This window comes from Coffea arabica, chromosome 3e (assembly GCF_036785885.1).
Source record: "Coffea arabica cultivar ET-39 chromosome 3e, Coffea Arabica ET-39 HiFi, whole genome shotgun sequence".
Lineage (NCBI taxonomy): Eukaryota > Viridiplantae > Streptophyta > Magnoliopsida > Gentianales > Rubiaceae > Coffea > Coffea arabica.
Genome location: NC_092315.1, coordinates 18,726,216 through 18,741,054, shown reverse-complemented (window position 1 = coordinate 18,741,054; position 14,839 = coordinate 18,726,216). Strand labels below are relative to the sequence as shown.

At 37.4% G+C, this 14,839-nt stretch overlaps 1 pseudogene; it reads right to left on the bottom strand.

Moving 5' to 3' along the window:
• Positions 1-1,061: 1,061 nt before the first annotated feature.
• Positions 1,062-14,839, bottom strand: part of LOC140038432 (serine carboxypeptidase-like 26) — a 72,771-nt pseudogene continuing 58,993 nt past the window's right edge.

Here is a 14,839-nt window from a genome sequence, read left to right as displayed (position 1 = left end):
TGAGAAAAATAATACTGCATAGAGAATTAGCACTGAGATTCATACCCTCATAGGCCAAATCCATTGTTGATTAATCCAATCTCAATGAGGCCTCAAATCAGAATGTTGAAACTCCATGACTTCATTTGTGGTCTCAAAATAAACTGTGTACTTTGAACCGTCGACCACTTAACATATCTGACCATTCTACTATCCTTCATTGTACCATGCATCAACATCTTCAAGTGGTTTGAATCGCTCAATTTGCTAAACAATTGGGGGACATGGTCTTATGCAGAAAGCATCAGTTTCTTCTTTGAGAAGTTTAGTTTCATCATCAGTCTTTAGAGTTTGATATTCTACTAAATACTTTCCATTTCCTATGGGTTTAACAATAGTTGCAGGATACCAAGAACCCATGTAATCTACTTCATCATTTTTTCACCTCTATCTTCATCCCATTACAAAAACACGAAGCCAATACTACACCAATTTGTCCCCTCAACTTTCCAAGCTTGGACTTCTTCTGCATGTCAAGTAACATTCATAGTTAGCATAGATTTAAAAGAATTCATAAGTATCTTCATAATCATGAATATCTTTACAACACCACCATGGGTCCAATTAAGGACATCAGAGATTTCAGAAATGATTTACTGAACTAATATATGCTTCCAAAAGAGCATTTAAATCCATACCTTGGAAGCAGTGATCCATTTTCCCCCAATCCATTCTTGATGAGGCCACAAATCGTAATGACCAAATTCCATTTCCTCATTTGAGGTCTTGAAATAAACTACATACTTGAAGTTTCTAAGAACTTTGCTAACAAGACCAACCTACCATCCATCATTAGACCATGCATCAACTTTTTCAAACAATTTATAACTGTCAAGTTTTGAACACGAGGTGGACAAGGCCTAATGTAAGAACTTTTAGCCACATCTCTAAAGGGTTCAGCTTCATCATCTGTTCTCAGCGTTTGATATTCAACCAAAACCTGTCATCTGTAATGGGGCAAGTAATGGCTGCAATGTACCAAGAACCATGGTATCCTTGTTCATCACTCTTGACCTCTACCATCATCCCTTGTTGAACTTCTTCTCCTCTGTGCTTCCACTACATTTTATCCTGAGCTTCAAGTCTCCAGACTTTATCCCAATTTTAGCTAAACTCCTCTGCAATTCAATCATCTGCCACCAAAAAACAAGAAGTGCTATGAAAGGAACAATGCTCATCTAGAGAAGTATAATATTATCTTCACATGATGCAGCTTAAGAGATGAAAAAGATTTTCTTGGAGAAAACAAGAACATGAAGCAGATAAGGAAAATTGATAAGAATCATACTTTGGGAACTGCATCCCATTTGTGCTTGAGCCAATCTTGATGAGGTCTCAATTGGACGTGTTCAAAATCAATTTCTTCATTTGTATTCCCAAAAAAACCTTGTACTTAAAGTCATCTTTGACCTTGGATATATGACCTACCCACCAACCATTATTATACCAAGCATTCACTTGTGTAAAAACTTCAAAAGGCTCAACCTGATGAATTTTTGGTGGACAAGGTTTGATGCATGAAATGTCAGCTTCTTTGAAAAATTAAGTCTTATCCTTTGTCATGAGTGTTAGGTATTCCGCCAGGAACTTGGCATTTCCCAAAGATCCAAGTATAGTTGCTTGATACCACGATCCTGGAAACCTTCTCCATCACTTATGACCTCCACCGACATCCCTTTGTGAAACTTTAGGCAAAATGACTTTTGGTGGCACTTCATCCTCAACTTGACACTCTGTGAAGTGCTATCCGAATCGAGTGAGGGTTTCTGCACATCAACAATTCAAAAGCTAAGCAGATAAATAATAAATTTGGAATGCAATTAATGCATCTTTCTTTATTCTTGTTTCAGGCTTTGTGCATATTTAGCTAAAATTTTGCAAGTTAGTGAAAACTTTAAGGAGAAAAGTAAAATAGAACACAAATATGGAAGGAGTTAAATTATCCACATAGCATAGAAATGACATGAAATTTATAGTGAATTTCACTTTGATTGCTCCTAAAAAATCAATTCCATTATTCTCCATTCTATGGATTAAGAATCAAATTTTTATATTATTGGGAGAAAAAAAAGAAAAAAAAAGAAAGACGGATTAGAAAGGGACGAGTTAGTGAGTGGGGTAGAAATAGAGTGCTTCAAACTGAAGAGGTGGTACCCAAAAACCGTCATCCCAATTCTTGAAAACCCTCAATCCCCACTACTCTGCTTCCTCTACGATGATACTTTTCCCACTATCAACATTATCATGATTATGAATACTAGTTGTATTAGCAAGAATGGCCACCGTATACTTAGAGTTCTCCACAATGTCCAAAACCTTGGCTTTCCTCCAATCCTGTTATTTTTGTCCCTGCAAAAGGTCTCCACGGATTCCCCAATTTTAAAGAAGCTATGCAAATCCTTGCGTGCCATTGGCCTGACATCACCAAGGTCCATGAATTCTCTTAGCAAGTGGGTCCTATCATGATCATCATCATACTTATCCTTAGGTTGGACTGCAGTTGCTATTGTTCTAAAGGTCTCGAACTCCGTATAGATGTGGTTCTTCAGGCGGTCGGTGCTCTCGGTGGAGGATCGCTGGAAACTAAAAGAAAACTTGATCTTTGTTGTAGGAGTATCTCTTTTGTGAACCTCCACCCTATCCCCCTTGTGCAAAAGTTGGAGCATTTGTGGTGGTCGTTTCATTTTAATTTACTAGTAGATGATTCACGAGGAAAAAAGTAAAAATGCAGAGGAAGCTTTAGCCTTGGAGGATTGCTTCCTTCCACTTCTAGCGAGAGAGAGAGAGAGAGAGAGAGAGAGAGAGAGAGAGAGAACCCACTATTGAACTGTGAATGGTGTAGTGTAGTTAGCAGTGTAGTAAATATTACTATTTACTAGCACTCCTACTTAATCAAGATGAAGATCACGGAGTTAATAAGAATTTCAGACCTTGTCCCTATTCTCCAATGCATTTATCTAGCATATAGCTAAAGCAAAAAAAAAAACTCCCCATTAATAATACCATGCCACCTCCTTAGTTACATATCCATCTGACATTTTGAGTGCAAAAAAAAAAAAATTTGTGAAAATGGCCCATTTTAAGAAGCAAACTCTCATGGGTAAGCAAGTTTGGACTTTTCCTATCTCTCTTATAAACACTCACTTGATATCAATTGTCTTATTTAAATCTAATAGTGACACTACTTAGAAAAAGGCGAAAAAGGTTAAAAGAATGAAGAAAACAATCACTCTTTGTAAAGTACATGATGCTACATAATGTCTAATATTTTAGTAAAAAAAAGCTAGCCAATTAAGACAAGAAAGCATGAAAAGGAATCTTTTTGGCAAATAAATTCCATGTTTTGTAGCAAAACATTTGTAATCCAATTAAGACATTTCTCACAGACAATGGTAGAATAAGTGGTTTTAAAATCTCACTTATCCAAAGAAAAGAAAAAGGGACAAAGACATGGTTTTTAGGACCTCGCTAGTACACAAGAAACTTTTTTCGAAAAAAAGGTCTGTGAGTCTTAGTGTATTACAGTGTTAACGGCTAAAATTGCTTAGTGTAGTGCAGCAAAAATTGTGGAGATACTTGATAGGTGTTGTACTTGCTAAATAACAAGGTATATAGTGTTAACCTTATTCACTCCTAACACTAATAAGCTTATTGCCCAGTCTGGGTTCGGTCCGGTGGTTGTAGCCCAGTTGGGTGAGAGCCACCAACCAAGGATCGAATCCCAGTCGTTAACATTGACCGATGATGTTGGGCAGCCTCTCGCGGTCACGCAGTGGGATTAGTTGGGGCGTACGGTAACCAGTCCTCGGCCCCAGATACCCACTGTGATGAAAAAAAAAACTAATAAGCTTATTTTTTATGAGCAAATCAAAATATGTACCTCGTAAATCAAGAAATAATTCAAACTTGAATTGAAGTATGTGGCATGGAAAATTACACTAAAAATCTTTTTATTGATCAACCAACATAAGTCCATTGAAAAACTTCTACTCCTTACCAGGTGGGAGTGATATTTGGTGTAGCTAAATAAAGATTTATTTGAGTAGAATAAAATGAGAATATCCATTTTTTAACTTGATTTGTATGGACTATCATTTAATTTTCCATTTCCCAAGCAAGTAAGTTTCTTTCTTTTGGAACTTTTGAAAGTGAGCTCAATTAATGATTTCAATATTTTCACTATCTCTTATGCTCTATCGCAATTCAATGTGATTTACACCTTCTTTCCAATTAAAGATGTATTAATTATAGCCCAAAGTCTGCTTTGTTTTTGTTTTTGTTTTTTTTTCCTTAACATTAAAGCTTTGGTAACCAACATGTAGAAACAATTTAGAGGAACAATAGAGAAGAAAAAAGTGACAACAATGGAATACATTTGCGTTTGTAGATCAACCAAGACTTGGAGTCCAAGAACTAATTCATACTACTATTTCTTTGAGCTGGAGAATGCAGGATATCAGATTTGAAGGGGGTGTTATTTGTAAAGATTAATGCTTTGTATGCACCATCATAGGGGTGCTTATTTTTTTATGTGCCTGAACAAAGGTGTATATGTCAAAATGAAGAAAATTTTGGTAGACTATATTTGTAATTCAACGATGAATAGGGAGATTTTTGCCAGACAAGAAAGAATGGATGAGAGCCAAAGCTTTGCTTGGCTTGTTGAAAGGTACTAGATGACTTGGACCTCTTACAGTCACAAGTGTCAATCCTTCATACTCCACTATCTTTTAAGTGCCAAATTGGCTAGATATTCTATACTTATATGAGAAACTTATTCTAAACCTTGACTATACCTATATATGAATGCTGATTGCTTTATACATAGTTGTTACATGACTGCATATTTGACAACCTTGGTTCTTTCTTTGATGTAGGTGCATTGGACTAATGACTAGCAAATTACGGATGCCATAAAACCTAACAACACAAGCAACAAGATTAGGTACCTATAAATCTAAATTTTGAGACTGGCTTTTATGAGTTTCTTATATAGAGGTAGGGTAGTCAGGACACTATCATTGTGTGTCCTTAACACAGAATCACTGATATAGAGCCATAGAAACAAAAACATGATTAGGTATCATCTGTCAATTTGTTATTATTAGTAGTGAACCTAATACACTCCTTGAAAACCTAAGGACGAATGTTTAAGTAGTAATTTACTTGTAGACTTCCCAAATCACTGTGGATTCCCTTCTCCATTGTTGGCATGAAATGCAGTTTGAATGTTTATTCTGCTGAAATACTACTCTTCAGCATATTTGGAATAGCACGGGTCATAACTTCCTAGGACAAATCTTATCCTTCTCATATTTTGTCCCTGATAATAATATATCCCAAAAACTTCAAGTACGACATGCATTAAGATATATCATATGTATGAGGTTATGGAAATGTAGTTAATTGATAGAAAATATGGAAGTACTTGAGAAAAAGAATGCTCATAGTCACAACCAATACCATCAGCAAAAGAAGAGATGCTGTTGAGTAGACAAGCAGGAGCATAAATGTTGTAGATGTTAATCTCATTTTATCTCTCAAACACTTCACTCATTGCTCTATTGCACTTCAACGTCCAATCATGGAGTTTAAAGTAACATATATTTTTTTAACATTTTCATACTCTTGATTTGATTTTACTGCATGACTCCAAGCATACTCTAGTAGTCCTTTATAATTATAGTAATCATCGGTTTCAGGATTTTCCACTTGAGAAAAACTTAAAGTTCTACAAGAAATGAGCCTTTTGTGATAAAAGAATCTTGTCACTTAAAATCATAATTTGTCATAGAATAAATTAGTGACAACTTTTCCTACTGTCACAGAATTGTCACCAGTTCTATGTCACAAATTGTATCCATGTGACGATTTTAGAAGGTCATCATAGAATATTGTATCGTAATGAAGACTTCAAAGTCACCACTAACAAGTTTACATTCTGCGTTGACTAATGTTGTTACTCCCTGACTTGTTTTTTTGTCATAGTTGCCACAGATATCGTCACGGAATTTAGTTATCTGGTGATGACTTTGAGTCGTCAATGATTTCCTATTCATTCAATGACTAATAACTATTGCCACTCAGTGAACTTTTGGATAATGACAATTTTGTGTTGTCAGTGAATTTTATTTAATAGGCTAATCACGTATATTGCTATGAGCTAATCATTTCCAACACAGTTACAAACAACCACTTATAGGTTTGATTAACATTAAAATTAATGATATTCAACACCCAATCAACTGTTAAAACATGTATAGCCATAGACATATTTTCTAATTCACTAAAACAAACATGATCCAAAATATTTAACTCACCAACATCTGTTGAAGTACATATTTGTCAACCATCCACAATTATAGCTAACCCATCCAAAATAAAGACTACATAGATTTCTATACAAAAAGATGGGTAAAAGTTGTAAGTGTGATGTCTCACAAAATTTTTATTATTTTAAAATTTCATTTCGAGTTTATTTAAATATTTAATTGCCCATTTACTCTGATTATTATTTTCTAACCTCTTTAGATCTAATTACATGGATTTATAGCATCGTTATATTTTTAAAGTGACTCGTTTAAAAATTTAATTTTTGGAAGCTCATTAAGTGAAAATAGTGAATACGCGATTTGGGATTTTAGCTGGTTTGAAAATACCATAAGTTGGGAAAATTGGAGACTCGTATAATGGATTTAAGATAGGTATTTTATGTTTAAATACTTAAGTGATAGTTTAGTAGTACTATCGTTATAAGAATTTCTTGGAAGTTTCGCTTTAATGCGCTTAATTTGGAGATACACGTTTTTACACGCGCGATTTAATTGAGGGACTTTAGACCCTTATTTTGGGATAATTAAGAGTAAATAATATTTAAATAATTATGAGTGCATTAAAGGTTTAGTGCACTAGTGAAATAAACTCGAGAGGATTCGAGCACAAAACGAGCGCGTACGCGCACTAATGGCTAGTTGACTTTTGTATACTTGAAACCCACAATTGCTAAGCTTCTCACGGAAGCCTTACCATCAGCCAACACTCTCCATTTCTCACCTCATCACAACCGAACAGCAAGGGAAAGAAGAACCAGCCTTGCTCCATCACTTTCTACTCCAAATTTATGCACCAAATCTCAACCAAATCAAACCAAAATTGAACTACACCTAGTTGAACACTTGGGGATTGTATCTAACTAAAAAGGAGGAGCTTTTCACGGTTCATTTTGAAGAAAGGAGGGGCCAAAAATTCTGTCTTGTTCACCAATACAAGTAAATGACGATCAATCCTCAAATTCTTAGCCTATGGAAGTTGATTTACACTTATGAGCTTAGATATTCATGTGGGTGGCTTGTTATTGTTGGAAAATTTTGAATGTGGGTTCTATGAACTCCCACTCTTGAGTTGATGGCTGATATGATGTTTGATGATGGATTTAATGTTGATTTAGTGCTCAAATTGGTAGATTAATGGTGCATAGCTAGTATAAACTTCAAGGAGTGCATGGATGAAAAATTTCCAATTCTGCCCCTGTTATGATCGTGCCTCTTTATGCAGAATTCTAAGGTTTTAATGGCTTGTATATGATGTTTATATGTTGTATAGATGGTTTATAAAGTTTCATCAAAAAATATTGAGGTTTGGTTGGTCAAATGGATTAATCTCACGAAGCTAGCAAACCTGGAAAAATTTTCCTGTAATGCTCAGACAGCCTTCTTGTTTCGGCCATAAGTCTGTACTCCGACGTCAAAATCAAGTACCGTTAGTGGTATTTGAAACTAGACATTCCCAGCTTTCCAACGGTATAAAATGAAACCCCTAATTCCACCCGAGTACCCCGTACCAACCGTTTAAAGATGACTGTCCCGTTTCTCTGTTTTCCTGGAACGAAGTTCAGAAGCTACAACTTGAGGCTTGAATTTGAGCTAGTTGTGAGCTGAATTTCAAAATTATTTCTTCTGTGAAATTATAGTTTTATGAATTTATTTTCCAACGCCACCAACCATGCTCAATTCCGAGTTGAATTGAGTAATTTGTGATCAAAATACGAAACCTGCTCTGTTCTTGAAAACCTTAAATTTTGGGCAGAATTAATGCTAGACTTGGTGTGGACTTGCCAATTGAATTTCTTAGAGTTAAAACACTTACCAAATGTACCATGAATGTTCCTTAGGCTTATCCTACACAAATGAACCATGTTTGAAGGATTTTCCTTAGCCAAATGTTTGGAATGGAAAACAAAAAGCTCAAGGCAGTTTTGCATTAGGATTTTTCGAAACTTTGGTTGTTTGGTTGACTGCCTTCCCGAAGGTATTTTTCCTTGAAATTTGATAGAGGGATACCCTTTATATAGGAGTATTATATTGCCGAATTTGGTACCAATCCAGTCCATTTCGCTGCTCAAATAAATTACCAAAGTTCATGACTCGAGTTTGGAAAATCCTTATTTCACAAGGGAATTTTGGTAACTTTGTTGCCGTATCTTAGTGCTCAAAACTCCGTTTCTTGTTCCGCTTATTTTGTTGTAAATTTGGATTACAGCTCTAGTAGAGTTCCAAATTTCAAAAATTAGTTCCAATCAAGTGAATTTTGCCGAAATTTCAAAGTTGGCCAAAAACCAATCTAAATCTGCATTATGAACCAAAACAGCGACTTTGAGCTCATTTTTGAATGTTTTCCCTTTGAAATCTTAGAAAAGTATATTCTAGAAACTTTTAGTACCTTGGAAGAAGTTTCCAACTGTACCAAGTTTTCCAATTTTCGACATGTGAAATGTGAGATACGATTTTTTTAAAATATCATATCAAAAACTGAAATTTTCCGCACTTCAAGGAAATGAAGTTTTTTTCAAGTACTCCTTATTCCTTCGATAGTACTTGAACATTTATGCTTGATTTCCAAGACCAAAGACTCGATTGCTCTTATACTTTAAGAAACTCCACTTGAAGCTCGATTTACGAGTAATTGAGGTTCATTATCATGAAATTTCCCCTAGATTGTACTCGTGCACGATCTTCTTTGATAATTGGGATATGTGAATGATAATTCACTATTATTTGCTCAGGCGCACACAAGGGCCTTCAAGAGGATCCCACAGTGAACGTCTAAAGTTCCGAGGGACATTTCTTCCTCATTGCTTATATTGGTGAGTGTCAAGTGTGTGAATTATGTGAAATATCTGCAAATTGATAAGTGTTATATAAATTTGGATTTTTAAATCTTTGAGTCGAGTATGTACTTTATCGCACTCGTTCTCATTTAAACGAAGTGAACTTGAGTTAGTGAAGTGAAATGCTTACTTTTTTAAGTAATTGGTTAAGTGAATATATGTGAAGTGCTTAAGTGATTATTTATGCTGTGATTGCATAAGTCGTTGGAGTGAATCTCCTCGATATAAAAGTGTAAAAGTGGGGGACGCCCAAACTCTCTTATTGGCTAGCTTTGGACTCGAACCAGCAGGGGCTTGGTCGAGCTCCTCAGTGAACCATGAGATTTCATAAACTCGACCTATTGAGAGGTCTTTCTTGGCATACTCACTGAAGTATCGCTTCATAAATGTATTACGGGTCCGGTGTGGTATGTAAGGTTGAGAAGGGGAAGTGTAAGTGATGTTTCTACGAATTAAACCTACCCGGTTGACGGAGTGTCAATGCGTGGAGGTTCATGATCGTGCAAGTGGAAAATAGCTCCTGAGAGTTCCTATATCCTTGAATTGTTTCTGTTTACTTTTCAGTAAAGTGCTCTTTATTAAATGGTTATTGTTGTAAATTGATTAATTTGGGGGTGTTACTTGAACTACATGCTTGTATGTATGTTCTTGGCCTCACAAGCGTTTTGCTCACCCTGTAGATTTGTTTTCCTTAACAAGATTTGTGTTTGGAGTGAGATTCGGAGGAATTTCTCTTTTGTGTACTCATGTAATAGGTTTCCAACTCTTTTGTCTAGACTTTTGGGATATTGTATATTTTTGGGTTGTATTATGAAAACCCGATGTAAGGATTGGATGATTGTTATATTTCATTAATTTTGAACGCTTCCGTACTAATTGTATTTATCTTTTCTGGTTGTTGATTTCTAGTACCGCTATAAGCTTGAATGGTGTTTGCTTAAGTTCTGGCGAGAGTTGTACAGGCATCCCGCGGATACCCTTTGATTCGCCTTAGGGAGAAGTGGGGGCGTCACAGTTGGTATCAGAGCGCTAGGTTAGAGATCTATATGTGAGACATATTATATACTCTACCCTTAAGACCTGGACCGGATAGTTAAGTTATACCTTAAGGGATATTTGGGGCATACTAGTGATTGGGTTAGGCATGCATAAACGACATCCGAACTAAATAGTGATTAAATTTCTAATCCGAAAAATGCTATTATTTTGCAGGGATGGAAACGGAAATGGAGTTTCGATAGCTGACGGGAATGGCCATGCAAATGGTCATGTAGTGCCTTCTAGGCCTATCTTCTACCGAGGTCTAGTTGGAGGAGATCGAGTACGATATTCCCATCTGACAAATATCCCTGATATTCGTGTAGGGTGACCTTTGCCTACCTGAACCAGCTCGTGCTTGCTTTGAACAATGAGCGTCGACAGTTAGTGGATCTTAATCGGGATTTACAGGCTAAGGTGGATGAGCTTAGACAGATGGTTAGCGCTTAGGGTGAGAGGATTGCTGAGTTAGAGGAGGTACTCGAGGGCGAGGTGGCCACATCTGCAATGGTTCGTGAGGAGCTCCAGAGTACTAGGGCTCGACTTACTAGGCTGAGAGAGGAGGTCCGTAGTCGGGCTTCCGACATCTTGATTGATGTTACTAGGCTAGTGGACGAGGCGATGGAGGTAGTCCAGAGCCCTGAGGAGGAGGAGGATCCTGAGGAGGAGATTCCTCCTGATAGTCCTACTGTGGACTAGGTCCCTAACGATTGACTCTTTTGATTCTTTTGACTAGTATAGTTAGGATTAGCAGGGGTGATGCTAAGTGCTGAGGCCATTGTATTTTGCATTACTGTGTGGCTTATTTTTTATGCACTTGCTTTTACTTTAGTCCTCTGTGACTAAAAGTACTCCTGTGGTACCTGTGTGCTATATTTTTATGACTACCCCATGACTTGCTAATTGTATGAACTTGATATGCTAATGAATGTAAATTATTGTTATTTTCAATGTTTTCTTGATTGGTTCCTGCTTTCTACTCTGCATCGCATAATTTATTTATTTCTTACACTAGGCACGCCTAGGTTATGGAAGGACTAAGAGGTGGTCAAAACCGTGGTCGAGATCATGGGCGAGGGACTAGACAGGCTCAACCTCAAAGGGATGACCAGGGATCGGCAACTGGACCGACCCAAGACCAGGAAAATATTAAGGGTAATCAAGTGACTAGCCATTAATAGGATGACTGATATCCAAGAGCGCTTAGCTGATAGACAAGACCCTGGACCGTTCAACCAACCTGGGGGTCAGGAAAGAGGAGAGGATAAAGCCTTAGAGAGGTTCTTAAAGTTCAAGAACCTGATCCTGAAATAGCAGAAAATTGGTTAGAGAGGATGACGAACATATTCCCCGCCCTAGACTATACTGAGGACAGGCGAGTGAATTTTGCTGCCTTTCAATTTGAGGGAGTAGCCCGTACTTGGTGGGATCTGATAAAAGGAAAATGGAAAAGAACTCAAACCCCTTGGACTTGGGAGAATTTCACGAGAGAATTTAATGAAAAGTTTCTTCCACCCTTGATTCAAGAAAAGAGAGAGGATGAATTTATCAAATTAAAACAAGGGACCCTTAGTGTGGCAGAGTATGAAGGGAAATTCACGAAACTTTTTAAGTACACTCCTGAACTGGTAGTCAATGAACGGAAGAGGATTAGACGGTTTGTACAGGGGTTTAATGTGAAAATTCAGGAGGGCTTGGCCGCAACCCAAATTTCTACTTTTACTGAGGCTTTAGAAAAGGCACAAAGGGTTGAAAGTGCAAGACTGCAAATGAGGGACTTTCACAATAGAAAGAAGAATTTTTCTAACTCTGCGTCTGGGCAGGCTTGTAAAAGTGCACACCCTTCCAAGATGGGAAGAGGAATGGGAGGAATAAGGACCACTAGAGTTTCTAGGGGAGTTTTATCCAGAGGAGGTCGTAGTGGACCGGCTCAGGCTAGAGGGGCGCCTTCCACTGGTTCGGCTGTGACTCCTCAAGTTACTTGTGGATACTGTGGTAAATCTAACCACTCTGAGAGTGACTGCTGGAGGAAGTTAGGGAAATGCCTCTATTGCGGGAGTACTGATCACCAACTCGCAAGTTGTCCAAAGGCACTAAAGTTGGAAGGTAACCCTCAGAGACCAGAAAAGTCAACCTCTAAACAGATCAGTGCCGAAGGAAGTCGACCGAAAGTACCGGGTAGGGTTTATGCACTGGATTATCAACAAATCCCTGAAGCGACTGAAGTGGTTGAATGTACAATTCTGATCTTTCATCGTTTAGCTAGAGTTTTAATTGATTCGGATGCAACACATTCTTTTGTAAATCCTAATTTTATGAGTGGGATAGATTTGAAACCAATTAAGTTATCGTATGATTTGGAGCTTAAAACACCCACTGGAGATCAAATTCAATTGCTAACCTGGTGTATAAAGACTGTGAAGTCTGTGTTGAGGAGTGGAAATTATTGGCCGACCTAATAAGTTTAGCAATTAAGGGATATGATGTGATTTTAGGAATGGATTGATTAGCCCGTTATAATGCCCAGTTAAACTGCCGAACAAAGATTGTAGAATTGTGCATTCCAGGGGAGGCAACCCTAAAGTTGGATGTAAGGGGTAAATTGGCTCGTCTGCATTTATCTCAGGAATTCGCGCTAGAAAATTTTTAAGCAAAGGAGTTCAAGGGTATTTGACTTTTCTTATTAACACCCCTAGTGATAAGGTGAGTTTGGAAGACATGCCTGTAGTGAAAGACTTTCCAGATATTTTTCCTGAAGAGTTAGAGTCTTTACCCCCGGAACGGGAAATAACTTTTAAGATTGATGTAATTCCGGGAGTGGCACCTATCTCGAAAAAATGCCATATCGAATGGCTCCAGCGAAATTGAAGAAGTTGAAATTGCAACTGCAGGACTTGTTGGAAAGGGGTTTTATAAAAGAGAGTGATTCTCCGTGGGGAGCCCCGATTTTGTTCGTTAAGAAAAAGGATGGGAGTTTAAAATTATGTATAGACTATAGAGGCTTGAATGATGTTACAATTAAAAATAAGTACCCATTGCCCCACATTGATGAATTGTTTGACCAATTGCAAGGGGCGGTAGTATTTTCGAAATTGGATTTGAGATAGGGTTATTACCAATTGAGGATTTTGGAGAAAGTCATACCCAAGACTACTTTTAACTCGAGGTATGGGCACTTTGAATTTGCAGTGATACCATTTGGGTTAACTAATGCTCCTGCAGCTTTCATGGATTTAATGCATAGAGTTTTTAACCTTATCTAAATCAATTTGTGGCGGTCTTCATTGATGACATTTTAGTGTATTCTAAGAATGTGAAAGATCATGAGAAATATTTGAGAATTGTTTTACAAACCCTAAGGGAACACCAGTTATATGCTAAGTTTAGTAAGTGTGAATTTTGGTTAAAAGAAGTGACTTTCTTGGGACACATAATTTTTAAGGATGGGATTAAAGTGGATCCAGCTAAAGTTGAAGCTGTTTCGAAATGGAAAATACCGAAAAATCCTACTGAGATTCGAAGTTTCATAGGGTTAGCGGGGTATTACCAGAGATTTATCCAGAATTTTTTAAAAATTGCTGGACTCATGACTGAGTTGACCAAGAAAAATGGGAAGTTTATATGGAGTCCTAAGTGTGAAGATAGTTTCCAGGAATTGAAAAGACGGTTGACAAGAGCGCCTGTGTTAACTTTACCAAACGGAAAAGATAGTTTTGTGGTATACACAGATGCATCTAGGGAAGGATGGGGATGTGTTTTAATGCAAAATAACAAGGTGATAGCATATGCCTCTAGGAAATTGAAACCGCATGAAGGGAATTACCCGACTTTTGATTTGGAGTTAGTGGCTGTGGTCTTTGCTTTGAAGAAATGGAGACATTATCTGTACGGAGTGACATTTGAAGTTTTTACAGACCACAAAAACTTTAAGTACTTATTTTCTCAAAAGGTGCTGAATTTAAGGCAGCGTAGATGGATGGAACTTTTGGAAGACTATGACTGCACGATCAAGTACCATCCAGGAAAGGCTAATGTGGTGGCCGATACTTTGAGTCGTCAAGTGCAAATGGCGGGGTTGATGATTAAGGAACTTCATTTGTTGGAAACGATTAGCTATTGGAATTCTCGACTGGAACCGAGGAAAGTAATTTTGAAAAATATTGTAGTGAATTCCACCTTGTTGGAACGTATCAAGGGATCTCAAGAAAAGGACACTGAAGTGCAGAAATGGTCGAAAAAAGTTGGAAAAGGAGAAAAGTCGGATTTTAACCTGGGATCGAATGGTATTTTGAAGTTTCGGAATCGGATAGTGGTGCCAAACGATGAGGAACTTAAGAAGGAAATTTTAGAAGAGGCACACCGATCGAAATTTACGGTACATCCTGGAGGGAATAAAATGTACCAAGACTTAAAGAGTCTGTATTGGTGAGAGAATATGAAGAGAGAAATTACCCAATTTGTTCAGACTTGCTTGGTTTATCAACAGGTTAAGGTCGAACATCAGAAACCATCGGGACTTTTGCAACCCCTAGAGATACCTGAATGGAAATGAAAAAATATTACTATGGATTTTGTATCGAATTTACCTAGGACACA